The following is a 15,456-nucleotide window of genomic DNA, read 5'->3' on the forward strand; positions in this document are numbered from 1 at the left end:
ATTGACAGCTTGGTGATTGTAGCCAATTAAAATGAAAAGTTATTGGTTGGGGAAAATGGCGCTGTAAAGATTCACACTTGAGTGCTAGTTTTGCCTCGAATCTAAAACATAAGCTATGTAAACTACGTAATAAATAGATTGAACGAATAATATTGACCCGTTATTTCTACCAAAGGGAACGAGAGAGGGAGGGGCGATGAGCCCAAATCAAGCCTATATAAAAATGGAATACGGAATAAAAACGTTCATTTCTAAGGCTTGAAGGACAGGTTTAAGCCCTCTTGTATGTGATGTTTGCGCGATGTGATGTATACTATAGAATTGAAATTTCGGAATATATTTACAGAAAACGACTATGTGTAGGAGTATTTACTTTCCTCAGTAGAGACGCTATTTCGTTTTCTCTGTTCTTGTCGCTGGGAATCATGTGGTTTCCATGGTGATTTCACTGGCAGAAGTGAAGCCAAGGCTGGAGCGCGAGTAAGGAGAGGAGTGACGTGCACAAAGCAGATCTCCTCGCGCCGACAGGGCGCAACAACTGCTAAAAGCAAGGCTAACAAAGGAACGAAGAGAATGTAAAGGGGTCTGTGGGATGGTGAAAACGCTAGAGAGGGAGAAGAAAGCGTTTTGCATATGGGCTATGTGTTTAGTGCGAGTGGTTGTGACTTACTGAGGGGAAGGAAGTAGGAGGCCAGTGGGCTGCAGGAAAACGATGCAGTCGAGAAAAGGGATATGAGTCTGGATGGAAAGAGAAGAGAAAGAGCAGATAAACGAAACTAGAAACTTACAGCCTTAACAGACATTCAGTATGGTATGTTAGGTAAATGAAAGTTCCTCCTGGATAAATGGCGTGGCGGGATCATCCAAACCGAATCTGCATTTCAAACTTTTCTGGGGGCCCTGTTGGGTCATGTTGTTAGTTGTCTAGCTACGATGCCAATGGGATTTTACGTTTCCGGAATTTCTGGATGTCTTTATTTCGATGGGTCTCTACATTAAAAAAAAAAAAAAAAAAAAAAAAAATCATTATTGCGTTAAGACCAAGGATAATGAGTAGGCTCTTTGCCCAAATAGTAACATTTATTCAAAACGAATAAAAATACTGGTTGTTTTACAGATTTTTTTGTGTACAATACCTATTTTAACCACACTTAGTGAAGAATTGAACCTTAAAATCTCCGTGATTTTTTCCAGCTTTTCCTTTCTGATCATGTCATAGATGTTTGTATACTGATTTGTTGAACATTTCCCATAAATTAAAAGGCCAATACATTAAGCACTCAAAGCTTGGAAAGGACTGTTAATCAAATAGCTGTTGCCCGAAGCAGTATTAGTAAAAAAAAAAAAAAAAGAAGCTCTGGTTTCACCTAAGTAGCCAGTAGATATGAAGTGCATGTTTCGTGTAAACACACGGTTACTGTTACAAAAACTGGTTAAACCAGTCCACCTTTATCAGTATCTTTTACGTAACGTTAAAGCCTTAAGCAGAATTTTGAAACCGCCGTACATCATTTTATCGCCTCAGTTTCCTCTTTTATCCTCAGTATTATACGTAATTTATTGTGATTTTAAATTATCAGAGAATTTTTCTAAATGTGAAATGTTGCACAGTTTTAACGTTGTTTCTGGGACAGGTTTATTTCTTCTTTTTCCGAGCTTAATGCGAAATAATAGCTTGCCCATTAAAAGATGCAAAACAGAATGTATGTTTAGCCAAATCCACCTTGCACTTCCCTTTTTGGCCAGTGAGTCTGCTTCTGCAAAATCTGGGACTAGAAAAAGATATGTGTGTGCGTGATGTGTGTGTGTGTGTGTGAGAGAGAGAGAGAGAGAGAGAGAGAGAGAATACACTTCATATGTGTGGCGAGGTTATACCTAATTACCGAATTGTTCTGAGAGTGAAAAACGGAATAAGAGCTAAAGCAGCCTTCCATCTCTTTAACAGATCAAAATATTGCCTAAATCATTTTGAGACAACACCATCTGTCTGCAGACATTAGTCCTATTTCTATCATTTTATAATAAACCAGTGCAGAGATTTTCATAAAAATGTACAATTTTAAAAAATCCTGCTTTAGTAGTAAATCCTGCATGTAGTATTTTGCATATCATAAAATATAAATGTAATCAATTTATACAGCTAGATATTTAAGTCAAATTTATAAATAAAAAAATAAGAAAAAGTAGTACCTCACGTAATACTGCAACATGTCTGTTGGATGATTGGTCCCGACTTTCCGGTTACTATGATACACTGCCACTGTGTTCTGGCCACTGACTTGCTTGATAACAAGCAAGGCATTTCCTTGATTCACAGTGGTGTGTTTTTACAAAAGTAAAGGACATTGAAAATGACAATAATGGCCCTTAATATTAGTGGCCTGAATATTTATAAAAACCATGCAAGTTATAGGAAAATTCGGGCAGAAATGTTTTAAAACTCCTGCAGTGGTGCAATCGAAATATAGCACAGGGATACTGCAGTTTATTTCATCATTCTTTTTTGTCATGCAGGATATAAAGTTTTGAAAAAGATTAGGCAAAGGGTGTGCCATTGACATTGACAGTGAATATAAATTTAATGGGCTCCTTAAATTGCGTAATGTAATGCTAGGTTGGATTAATGAGGCCAGGGGTGAAAATTGAGAGCACGAGTAGTCAAGCCGTTTTTCTGCCCAGAGGGCAACTTTTCAGGCTGAACTGGAAAGATGTTTTACTTGAGTGGTGAACCTGGTAACTCGAGAATGATCTCACCAGCTCTTTTCTGGTGGGATGGATGGTTTCCGAATCATATTGCATGCAGTCTCCCTGATCTTAGAAATTATCACAGAGGTTTCATAAATGCAGGAAAAATCCCTTCGCACTTTTTTGTATCTTTTATCACCCTTAAACCTTTTTTAATCAACAATATTGGTAGAAAATGCATGCCTTCTCGTAAAAGTTGTTTTTTGCCTTTACCTTTTCAAAGGAATTCGCTGCCACCCTGTACACATGTAGTATCTTAAAAGGGGTTTCCTTTCAAATAGAAGGGGTTTTCCTCCCAAGAAGGTTTTCTTTTTTCGGTACTGCCAAGCAACATTCTTGGCAGTTGTGCAGTGCTCTTGATGGCAGCATACAGAGATTTGTGAGACTACACAGCTGACATCATCCTAATCATGTCATCTGACCCATTTGTCAAGATGTAATGCTCATTCGAAAATGTTCTATTAATTTGTCTTTTTGAGGATAAGCCTAATTCCTCTTTGTCCCACGCCAGCTGAGTGATTTCAGCTCACGTATCACTGTCAAAGGGGAGGCAATGATTGTCACCTCAAGAGCCTTGCCTGGCCTAATTTCCCAAATGGGAACGAATGTTGCTGGGCTGGTACTGGGTGACAAAACCCAATTTCGTCCACTGTGGAAGAAACGGGTTTGTAGGAAACATCATTTTTAAGGATTTACGACTGAGCTTCACTTTGTCGGAGTCCGGTCTCTTGCCTCCTTTTTTGTACGGTACATTTCTCATGATTAAGATGGTCGTGCACACTCTAACAGAGCCGAGAAAATCAATACCAATAGGCTCCACAGGTCGATAAGAGTGGCTCGATACCACCGAACTCCAGGAAAGCACAGAACAATGGCATCTGTAATATGACCAGATATGAATGCCTTCAAACAAAAGTTCAAACAACAGAAACATTCATGCTTCAAATACGATTTCATTCAAACAATTTCACCAAGGTTAAATATCGTATGCACTGGTGATTCATAACCCGTTCTATAAAAATGGGTAATGGGGAACAGACACATTCAGATGATGAGTGGTGCTGATTCCCTTATGCCCTCCCGGGCCTGTTTAGAGATGGGGAAGGATGGCATGTTTTAAGGGCTGGTGATAGTACCAATACTGGCTGTTTTCGTATTGCTTCTGTCACAAAGGGCAGAGCAGGTGGTGGGTGACGAGACCTGTCGAAACAGAGCCGCAGAGCCCAAGGATAGAGCTGCCAGAGGGCCCTTCAAATTCCCATCTCCACACGCACAGTGTTCCCACAGCTCGGTGTTCCCTCAAATACACAGCATTCACTCAGACCCACAGCATTCCCTCAGACACACAGCATTCAATCAGAACCACAACATTCCCTCAGATACACAGCATTCACTCAGACGCACAGCATTCCCTCAGACACACAGCATTCTCTCAGATGCACAGCATTCCCTCACACACACAGCATTCCCTCAGACACACAGCATTCACTCAGACACACAGCATTCCCTCAGACACACAGCATTCACTCAGACGCACAGCATTCCCTCACACACACAGAATTCCCTCAGACACACAGCATTCACTCAGACGCACAGCATTCCCTCAGACACACAGCATTCTCTCAGATGCACAGCATTCCCTCACACACACAGCATTCCCTCAGACACACAGCATTCACTCAGACACACAGCATTCCCTCAGACACACAGCATTCACTCAGACGCACAGCATTCCCTCACACACACAGCATTCCCTCAGACACACAGCATTCACTCAGACGCACAGCATTCCCTCAGACACACAGCATTCACTCAGACACACAGCATTCCCTCAGACACACAGCATTCACTCAGACGCACAGCATTCCCTCACACACACAGCATTCCCTCAGACACACAGCATTCACTCAGACGCACAGCATTCACTCAGACACACAGCATTCCCTCAGACACACAGCATTCACTCAGACTCACAGCATTCCCTCACACACACAGCATTCCCTCAGACACACAGCATTCACTCAGACGCACAGCATTCCCTCAGACACACAGCATTCTCTCAGACACACAGCATTCACTCAGACACAAAGCATTCCCTCAGACACACAGCATTCTCTCAGACGCACAGCATTCCCTCACACAAACATCATTCCCTCAGACACACAGCATTCCCTCAGACACCCAGCATTCACTCAGACCCACAGCATTCTCTCAGACACACAGCATTCAATCAGAACCACAACATTCAGTCAGACGCACATCATTCACTCAGACCCACAGCATTCCCTCAGAACCACAACATTCAGTCAGACGCACATCATTCACTCAGACCCACATCGCCAGCATAGCCACCACCGATCTGCAGCCACAGGGCAGCGGGAACCAGAGCCAAACACAGGAAATGGTCTCTCAGAGGCCTCAGCGTGATGTGCGAGCCTGTTGACACGTTTAAGCGATTCGCCCAGGGGGAAGCGGGTACGAAGTTTGCAATGCAAATCCATCAAAAACAGAATGAGCAGTGTTCCGTTGCACTACGTGCAAAAGATAAAGGATGAAAAACACCAAGATTCTCTTTGGATACAAGGCCTAGTTGATGCATTTCCTTGTGTTTCTTTTTCGTTGCTTATTTTATTTTGGCCAGGGAACATAAATACATATACTTTGTATGTTACTCTGGGTATTCAAGAGACTGCCAATTCGATTTACATTTATGGATTAGTTGAGAATTACTGATATCTATGTAGTTTGATCAAAAGTTAACCAAATCTTGTTTATTTTGAATAAACAAGAACAATGTGTGGCATTAATTTTATATCATATAGTGCCAGTGTCTTGAGAACTCCAAACTTGTTTGGAATTTTTAGTGCAATGTTTTATGTTGTTCTTGTCATTGCTGTTGACCAAATCTCCAGTAAAACGCTTGTGTGTTTGTATTATTACCATTGTATACTAGCAAGACTGGGTATATTTGATAATGATGTTTATCAAATTGAATTTACAGTTGCGTTCTACAGGTTCATGCAAGACAGGAAATGTCAGGTCATGTTGATATGTATCAAATACTCAGCGCTTCTTTTTACATATTTGCGAGCAATCAAATCATAACCATTCTGGTACGATAGCTACTGAGGCGAGTTTCATATGTGCAGAGATAAGTATTGTGGAGAAACCTTCAAGTCTCAATTTGCATGAAATCAAATTTGAGTAACTGACATTAACTCTGGAGGTGTGCTGATTGTGGATCTGCCACAATGGATCATGTTAACCAAACACCCAGCAGCTTTCAGCTGCCACATGCAAAGAATATGCGATGTGCCCAAGCTCAATGCAAAGCTCAGAAAACCTTCCCAAGAATTCATAATTGCACCATGCAAAATGAATCGTCTTCCATGCAGAGTTATATTTCTTTATGAGTTATGCCTAGCGAAACCACCGACGCAAGGATTCCTAATGTCAGCTGTCTGGACCCGGTGCAGGAGTAGTTGTGTGGGTCAAGTAAAAAAAAATTACACTGCTAAAACACTGGTATAACGTGCATATTCACAACAATCTTACACTGCCTTACAGCAACAATGTAAAAGGTAACTGTAACGCCTTCTGTTGGGTGGATATATTGAAGGACTCCGTTTCAACTTCTGTGGGAAGTGGATCATTTTAGCTTCTGCAGGAAGTAAATAGACAGAGCACACATTAGCAAGATAGTTTCCCATTCAGTTCACAAAAGCCTTTTGTCAAAGTCCTTGTTTTTCAGGCTACTTTAAAAAAAGTTACTTAATTAGCAATTCTATTGAAAATGACTGACTTCTTTTTGTCTGTCAGTTGTGTGTCTTCTTATTAATGAGTCTTGCTCAATAGCAGCTTGTAAAACTTGAATAACAACTTCACCACTGCCGCTGACATGGCAGGTTTTCTTGTATAGCTCTCAGTGAGAGGACCGGTTGGAACTGTGGTTGTAGATAGGTTTGTTTGCAGGATTGGATACATTGGTGTGATATACATAAAGGGTTAATTGGCTGGAATAATGGACGGAAATGTTTTCCTGTTGCACTGTTACAGTTCATTTTTTTTGCATTCCAAAGTGAGCACTACATTGTATCATTTTGTTATAAGATGGACAGGCTATCTGATGTTATCTGATATCTGAATAGTAATCAATTTTTGTTGGGTATATACATGCACCCTATGGTTTGTCACCAACCTTAATTTTAATATATTGTAATACACCAACTATAGTGATACAGTTGATTTTTAATCCCATTAAGCATCAAATTTCCCAAAATAAAAATGAATAAATAAATACATCGGAAAGGCGTGCTGAGAATAAGAGATATGCAGTATCAAATGTTTTCATTTCCAGCCATATCTTGGAAGAGTATATATATGTTTCCATTGTGTAAACAGAGCTTATCCAAGTTTACTGTTATTCCAGTTTACATTACATACTTTAGATTATTATCTCTGCTGAGTTGTAGCTACCTTTTTTAACCAATGTGATGAGAAGATGTGTTGTTTTTTGTGTCATTCAAAATTTTCGTTTGGCTTCTGATGTGATTTTACCCCGGGTCTTGCTGATCCAGTTTGTTCTCCTCCTTGAAAAGTCACCACAACTGAAAAACCTTTTCAAATCCTTATCTGCACTAACAAAGCCACTATTTACCCCAGTCCATGGGAAAATGGCACTGCACATCAACTCCTAGCTGGTTAGAGTTACAGCGAGTATTCAACCGGCAGATAAGTGGGAACTACAGTCAGTGCAGCCATTAACACAACTATATGAATCAACAGCAGCTTTATTATTCTAAGCGGTTAGAGGAAGCCTCACTGTTGTACATTTCGTCCGGCACATTTGAAATGTTTCATGTGAGTCGTGATTCATGATACTCCAGGGTTTGGAATTTGCTGAAAAAATTGTTGCTGGTTCACTGCACAACATTTATCTGTCGTTGATTTTGATTGCGGTGTTGCTCAGCATTCCGTAACAATCCCATGGTTCTCAAAAATTTTGGTAATATGTAAACAAAAGCTTGAATAACAGCCAACCCATTAAAACAAAACATGTTTACTTGTTGGATCTGATATACCAAATGCCTTATAGCCAGGATGCCAGAACAGGACTGTTCAAACTTAAATCTAAGAATTGTGAATTTTTGTCTGCAGAAGCCTCAGAAAACTTGACATTTTACTGTACAGGTGAGCCAAGGTAATTGTTTCACAGCGGTAAGTGCCAACGGTTCAGCAGTCTATTACAAGGAGCTCTTTTGTTCTGGAATTATGCAAATCAGTGTCGTCAGTGTAGCAGTTGTCAGGGGTTGGGGGGGGGGGGGGGGGGGAGGGTGGTTGAATGACATGACCTAAGCTCACAGCTCACCACAAAGCTCTGTCAAAGTTTGTGGGGGGAGGGGGCATATGATGTTTCCATGACACCTGGTTCACAGAGGGACAGAGCCCAGTCAGATCTGCATCTTCTGAACATGACGATGGCAACACACACTCTGGAAAAGACCCACCAGTCCTAAATGACTTACTTAACTGATGCTTTTTTTTTGTATATTCTTGTATGTTCATTCTTGTTTTAGACAGAACTCCAAAAATCTACATTTAAAATAAAAATGCAAAAAGACAGACAGAAAACCAGCAGAATTCAATCCCCTTAGTCATTTCTATTATTTATATGATTCCAGCAAGCTTTAAGCAAATTGTGGGTAGTTACGTTCATTTTGGGAATATGTTCTTGTGTGTATGTGTGTGTTCTTCCCATTGAATTAAAGTAAGCCAAGCGAGCCATACATGTAACATGTAAACCGGTTTTGTGGAAAACCGAGACAGGTGCATTGACCGTTCATTTTACTTTCAAGTTCAGGCAAGCAACAGCAGAGTCAGTGTGGATAATCAGGGAGAGTACAGGTGAAGCACAAGCGAGGTTAAGGAAAAGCATGCATGTGTGTAAGGCACTCATCATTGTGGTGGTGTTAGTTGCCCTTCTTCCTGGCTTAGGGTGTTTTCCTTCTCAAAGTGACTGTCCGTCATGCTTTGTCTGTCAGTAGCTTTGTGTACAGGTGTGTTAAACTGGAATCGATGTTAGTACAGTCGTGTTCAGAATGAGTCAGAACATGCACCATATTGGGTATGAGCTGATAAGGGACTGGAGTCCATATTTACTAACTGATAAGACTCAGTATTTTCTCACTTGTTGTCAAATACATAGAAGCGTGGATAGCTCTGTGAATGACAATATACCTTTTTTCATTTCGCCTGTGAACTCATTGCTTGTTGTTCTGCTGTGGCAGGGGGGAAAAAGAAATCAACTGGCCAATGAACTTCAAGTTTTTGTTTCCAGTGTTAAGGAACGCCAGAGTACATTTGTTCAGGGTCAACGTTGGGTAATTAAACAAAACGGAGGCAGAGTAACAAGTGAAGGAGATAAGTAGAGGGGTTGAGTGATTGTGTGCTGTGAAAGGCTTCACAGAAAACAGCAGGGAGGCACTCAGTGGCCGGGCTAAATGGCTCAGGACAGACGGTAAATGGAGCCTTTTTAAGGCTCAGTCTTTCCTCGATCATACATGTTTGGCTCACAGCTTCTCGTCCCTTCTCGGGAATCCTATTAATTGTGCCGCGTTGCGTTTTGTGGGAAGGCCAACGCGAATGCCGCGGGTTTATAAAATGAGATTTGTACGCACGCCTACTGGAACAAAAGGCGGGGGGAACTGAATACTGACCACAGCACAAAGGATGGGGAAATATGATATGTGTTTTATAAGCCTCGGTTTTGTGTGTCGGGGGAGAGGAACGGCTTCTGCTTTCCTGTATAATTGCAGGCCTTCAGTCCCCTCTGTTGGTCGAGCCCTGATTTTTCTTTTTATTTAATTTTTGTTCTCATCACTTTGTTTCTTCCTCTGGGCACCACCCCACCTTCTTTGGGCCATTGAGGGGAGAATCTCCTGTTTTGGGTGTGCCTCTATTCCAGCCCAAATGTTGATTAAGGTCCAAACAGTAACACACAATTCCTGATTTGCCTCTGGCATAGACTTTCTACACGTCTCCAAATGGTATTACCATTCATTGCTGTGGTTGGTGTATCAGCTGCCAGGGTTGGCAGGGCATACCCCATACCTATATAGCACAAAGTGTTTGCACATTTCAAGCTTTCTCACAGGAATGTATTTGGTTAGACAAAGAAACAAAGGGTCGAATCGCGTGACCCTGTGTTGTAGCAAAACAATGTGTCACATTTCTCAGGAGAAGTGCTTCGTCAGATTGACTGAAACTTTGTGGCGACAGCTTAGTATTCACTCATTTTGATATCAATAATTTGTGATGGATCCATTTTTTTCAGGAACGTGTGGCATACATGCCTCTGTGAACACCTTTTTAATGCTACAGGTGTATGTACGTGCAGCAATGTGATCTGGAAAGCTACAGTGTGTGGTGCTGGTTTTGAGAAGGACTGAGCATGGGTGTGGGGTTTGGGGGGGGGGGGGGGGTGGGTACATGGGGGGATCTGGATGTGCAACAGAATGCACACTCCCACACTCCCTTCCCTCTGGACCCCAGCAGTTAACATGCGGCGATTATATTCACATGCAGGGTCCTATTAAAGACCATTTGAGCCAGCTGCAGCCCTTTCCACATCTGCGCGTGGGAGCGCAGCAGCACAGGGAATAACTGCGTTCAGTTCCTCTGAAATTCAGACGGAACCACCTCACTGCTCATTTATGCTCAAGGCTTTGTGATAATAATTATGGAAAATCGTTATTCTCCCATGCCGATTTCTGATCCGATGCACAGTTGGGAAAAAAAATACAGTAATGTGAACTATAACCTCAAATAAATGTTTACATATTTAATCATGTATGGTCTGTATAAAATTATTCCCTGGTAGAGTATTTAAAGGTCAGTCGTATCTCAGGGTACATAGCACTCCATACTGAAAAAGTATGTGTTATAGGCTGTAACAAATGTAGTATCGTTCCATAAATATTTTTAAAAAATATTTATTCAATTAAATCCTTCTTACTTTAAAAAGCATTATAAAACACGTGCATTATAATTCCATACCTCCTTAAGGCAAATATGAATTCATAGTATTAAAATTCAGTAACGGTTGTGTGTGCGCGCTCGTGTGCATGCCTTGCAGCTGGAAGCAATAGCCACACATTCCGAAGTCGATGGCGTGAGGTGTGACTCATTAGGGAACGCAGGAAAAGCCTTTAAAAGCAAGCCGCGTTTTCAAGCGTAAGCACAAAATTCCAAAGTACAAAAAGTTTATATGTTTACTACGTGAACTTATCAATATTTTTATGATTACCGACTCCATGCTATCTCTCCTGTCTCTTTTCATTACACTGTGACTCACTCTTTATGTCCTAAGATTCAAACTTGTCATTCAAAGCGAGCAAAAAAAAAAAAGAAAAAGCATTTAGAAGCTATCCAGCAGAGCGATATAATTATGCAACAGAAATATGTGGAGCTCAATATGTGTGCTTAACCACGACTGCCTCATGCCTCTGTGCTACTCAGGGTGCCACCCTCGCGAAGAGGCGCGATTGATTAAAAGCAGGCCCTCCCGGGGATTGGCTGGGTCGTCCGCGCGCCGCGTCGATCAGACGTTCGTCTGCGCGGACCGCTGCCTCAGCACGGGTTCCGGCCGCAGGAACGCCACCGGCGGACAGATGCGCCGGAACAGAACCGGCATGTGTTTTTTTTTCCGCTGAGTAATCGCTTTAGCGCGCCAGGCACCGGGCTCGTCTCCTCCGCGCCACGTGGAGCGCCGCCGCGCAGGTCGGCCGTCGCCACGGCCGCGACGCACCCGCCGAAGCCGTCCGTCTGAAAGCAGCGTGATTTACGCGGCCGCCCGGCTGCTGCCAGACGCCGCCGTCCGTCTTCCCGCTCGCTGTGAGATCGTCGTGTTTTCGCGCGTGCCTTCGCCGCCGCAGGGGCCGCTGCTACAGTTTGTCGAGTGTTATGGTTTTCCTCCCCTCCATTCTCCCACTTGGATTTGCCATTTGTGCTGTACCATCGTGGGTGGCCATCCCTGGTCCTGGAGAACGACGGCTTGGGGTCTGCTGGTAATCGCTGTCACTCGAAATCAGTTGCCAGTGCAGACCCGAGAAACCAGGTGAGCCGAGTTGACTGCGTAATCAGCTGCTTTAATCAATCACCATAATGCAGAGTTAATTCGTCGGTTAAATGCTGATTTGTAACAAAAGCCAGCATAACTCTCCAGGACCAGGGCTGGCCACCCTTGTGCTGTGGTCTTTAGCGCAATACCACACACCCGCATGGTGTAGCACTGCAGCTCAGGCCCATGTTTAAAATACAGCTGCTCTTGAGTCAGTTCATATTTTTTAGTGTGCTAAAAGTCACACTGTGAACTACAGGACAGCTAGCGCCAATCAGTAGGCAGGCGTATCTCTTACAAATGGATTACCTGTTACAGTGGTTACAGTGTCCGTGTGGGAGTTTTGGGAGCTGTTTCTCTGTTCTTCCACTCATTCTCGCGTGTTTCGGATTCTTCGCCCGTCATCCCTAACATAAATATCCGCGCCGGTGAATGATCAGGTACTCTCGTTCAGGAAATAAGATTGTACGCCATGAATGAATGAACATATGTGGGAATGTGCCTGTCCATTTTACAGGCCCATTGGTGACCGGTCAGGCCATAGCTTCTCCTTAAAGTATAGCCCTGGTGCACTGAGTGCATTTCATCTGGGTTTTAGTGTTCCCGGGTGAGTCTGGGTGGGGGTCTCTCTCTCCTTTCACTGCTTTTATTTTATGCTGGAGGTGCGCAGATTTCAAAGTGTTCTCTTGACATGAACTTGGCTTGAAGTTGGAAACTCCATAAAAAATATTTTCCCACAGTTTATGACTGATATCGTAAATAGGAGGGTGTCCTTCAAATCATTTTATGTAGCCTCTCTGTCATCTTATTTTGTGGGCAGATCCCCATAAGTCAGGGCCCTGTGGATATCAGTAGACATCATCTGGGATACATACTCCGCAGGTCATGTCTGCTAATATCCACAGGAAGCACTCTTAAGCCCCACGGGGTTAGTTGAAGGACTATAGGGTTGTTTTCAATTACGTGTGCACTTTTGTGTCTTATCTTTTTTTACCTTTTGCTATTGCGTTCACCTTTCACATAATTTTGTCAGTATCGTTCCGTAATCCTTCTTTTACCTGCACGCATAAGTAAGACAATAAATAATACTGTGTCCACCCCATGTTGGTTGGCGCTCTCTGTACTGTGTTTGCATTGACGCAGTGCTGTTCTTTTTTGTCCTGTAGCATATTTATAAGTTCTGATGTAAAATCAGCACTACTTAGTCTAATTTTCAGAGAATGGAAATTACCTGGATGAACACTGTGTTCTTTTTCATCAATCCTCATATGCTCCCCTTTCACAAACGGGGCAGTGAACCTCATAGGCTTTTTCGCAAGACGGGTGTAGCGCGAGCTCTTTTTTTTTTTGGAATTCCGCTTGAAGCTTCTGATTTTCTTCCTCTTTGCATTGGGGGCTTATTCCCCCCCCCCCCCCCCCCCCCCCCCCCCCCCCCCCGCTCATAGCCCCAGCGCCCGCATTAATGATGGATTCGTCTAAAGCCGTGAGCATTTGCATGCGTTTTTAATGAGAGCTCCTCTCCTTAGCGCGGAGCCGTGTTGTGCAAGATCTTCAGGTCGGCGTGCAAGCCGCAGATGAAAAGGCCGCGCCCGCCGACGTGGCTCCGTTCAAAGGGCCCGGCGGCGACACCCCCGCCACTCCCGCGTGCCGACATTCCGGATCCGGCCACCTCGTCGGTGGCTCCCGGGGGGGTGGGGGGCGGGGTCTGTTTACGCGGTGCGGCGACTCTCCCCTGCCCCTGCTCATCGCCCGCGGTCGCTCTCAATTAAAGGCCGACACGTGTTGAGGATCCCCGACCTTCGACCTCTGTAAACAGGACTGCCGCTGCGTGTGATGCGTGGGATCGGCGGCGTTTAAAGCTGGAATTCGGGGGGCGCAGGAACGTGAACAAAGTGCTCAGTGTGTGACCCTCCGTTCCCTCGAACTACAAGGCATTCCAGCCCTGCAGCCATGTCGGATTCACAAGTGAAAATTCAGACACATATTTATGTCATTAGGAGAGGTCCAAAGGGCCTGCTTTTCACAAATACAAGCCAGGTCGATTGTTCCTTTATTGTGTCACGTATGCTTATTTAACTGCTCTGTTTACACAGTCTCGTGTGAAAATTCTGTACATGTCACTGGCTGTTATTGTGGCAGCTACTTTCCATTCATTTGAGAGTTGCCTCCTGGGTAAAACATAAACTCATTCTATTCAACTGATGTTGTCGTACTGAATGCAAATTCATTAAGAGCAGAGAAGCACCTGGTAATTTTTGTTTTGATTTTGTTTTACCGCAATGTTTTCAAATTGGGGCAAATAGAGAAACAGCAACATAATTGATAGGCCGTCCTGTCACCTCTGGCATTATATGCCTTCAGGCAACGTGTTAAATGGTGTCCATTGTCCATTTTTAGCTCAAATAAATAAATAAGTAAAAGAAAAAGGTGCTGTGAGCCAGCGAAGTCGATTAAGTAGCGCAGCTGCGCTCATTGGCCTGTCCTAGTCACCCTGATTTACGCGGGGTCTGTGACAGGGCAGCGAGCGGGGACGTTAGAGCTGCAGCTGTGCATGCAGATGCGCGCGCCCGTCGCAGCCCCTCAGCTGCCCTCAGCCCCGCCCTCGCCGCCTGGCCGCCGAGCGAAAGCCGTTACATCACAACGAGCGCGGAGGGAGCCGTCGCGTTCGCAATCCATCCTCGTCTGTCAGTGCCGTGTCGCCCCGGGCATCCCACCCGCCCCCCCCCCCCTCCCCCCCGAAGGCGCATTACCAACGACAGCTTGAATTCCGCAATCTTTTCACATTGGCAACACGAACCGAAACAATAAAAAGCAAATACCGGCGAAGCTTGGGGAAGTGAGACGCTTTGCTTTACAACGGTTTGTTTAAAACGTCGTCACGTGATGGTGATGAACTATTTATTTGCGGTTACACATTTTAAACAGGAATAGATGGCCTTGTCCAGAACATTCTGATCAACAGCAATTTCTCTTTTCAGTGTAGTCTAAACAGTAACAGTTACACCTTCTCAGCAGAATGACACAGGCGAGGATTTTTATACCAACTGCACATCAGCCAACCAGAACCTGATCTTTGTGCTTTAGTCATTTAAGAGGGAAAATATAAGTAGATCGGAAAAAAAATCGCAAGTATCCACCTGGAAAATGTATACATTGAGAGCTGAACACACGTGCCGCTATATTGACTTTTATTAATATATTTTAGCACCGTTTATATAAAGAAAAGCTCGCAAAGCTCGGTGAGGCAGCAACTGTCAGGTAGTAACTCCCCGGCAGTGATGCGGCACCCACCTCATCAGCGATGTCTGTAAACACCGAGTTAATTAAAGATATATGACAAGACAAAAGTCAGAACACCGCCATTACAATCTTTGGCCTTTATGGCCTCCCTCAGTCAAAGCAATGATGGGGTATTTCGGGCATGTTTTATATGGCTTTCCTGGCGAAAGAGTTCCTTGTATCGGTTTTTATTGGAGCCATATAAACTCAGCTGGAGAGAACATACGCAGCTTCCATGACAGCGCACGGAATTCTACAGCCTCCATCTTTTCCCCCCTTGTTTTCAAAGGTCGCGTCTCAATTGCGAAGGCGAT

The sequence above is a fragment of the Anguilla anguilla genome, chromosome 6 (genome assembly GCF_013347855.1).
Source record: "Anguilla anguilla isolate fAngAng1 chromosome 6, fAngAng1.pri, whole genome shotgun sequence".
Classification (NCBI taxonomy): Eukaryota; Metazoa; Chordata; class Actinopteri; order Anguilliformes; family Anguillidae; genus Anguilla; species Anguilla anguilla.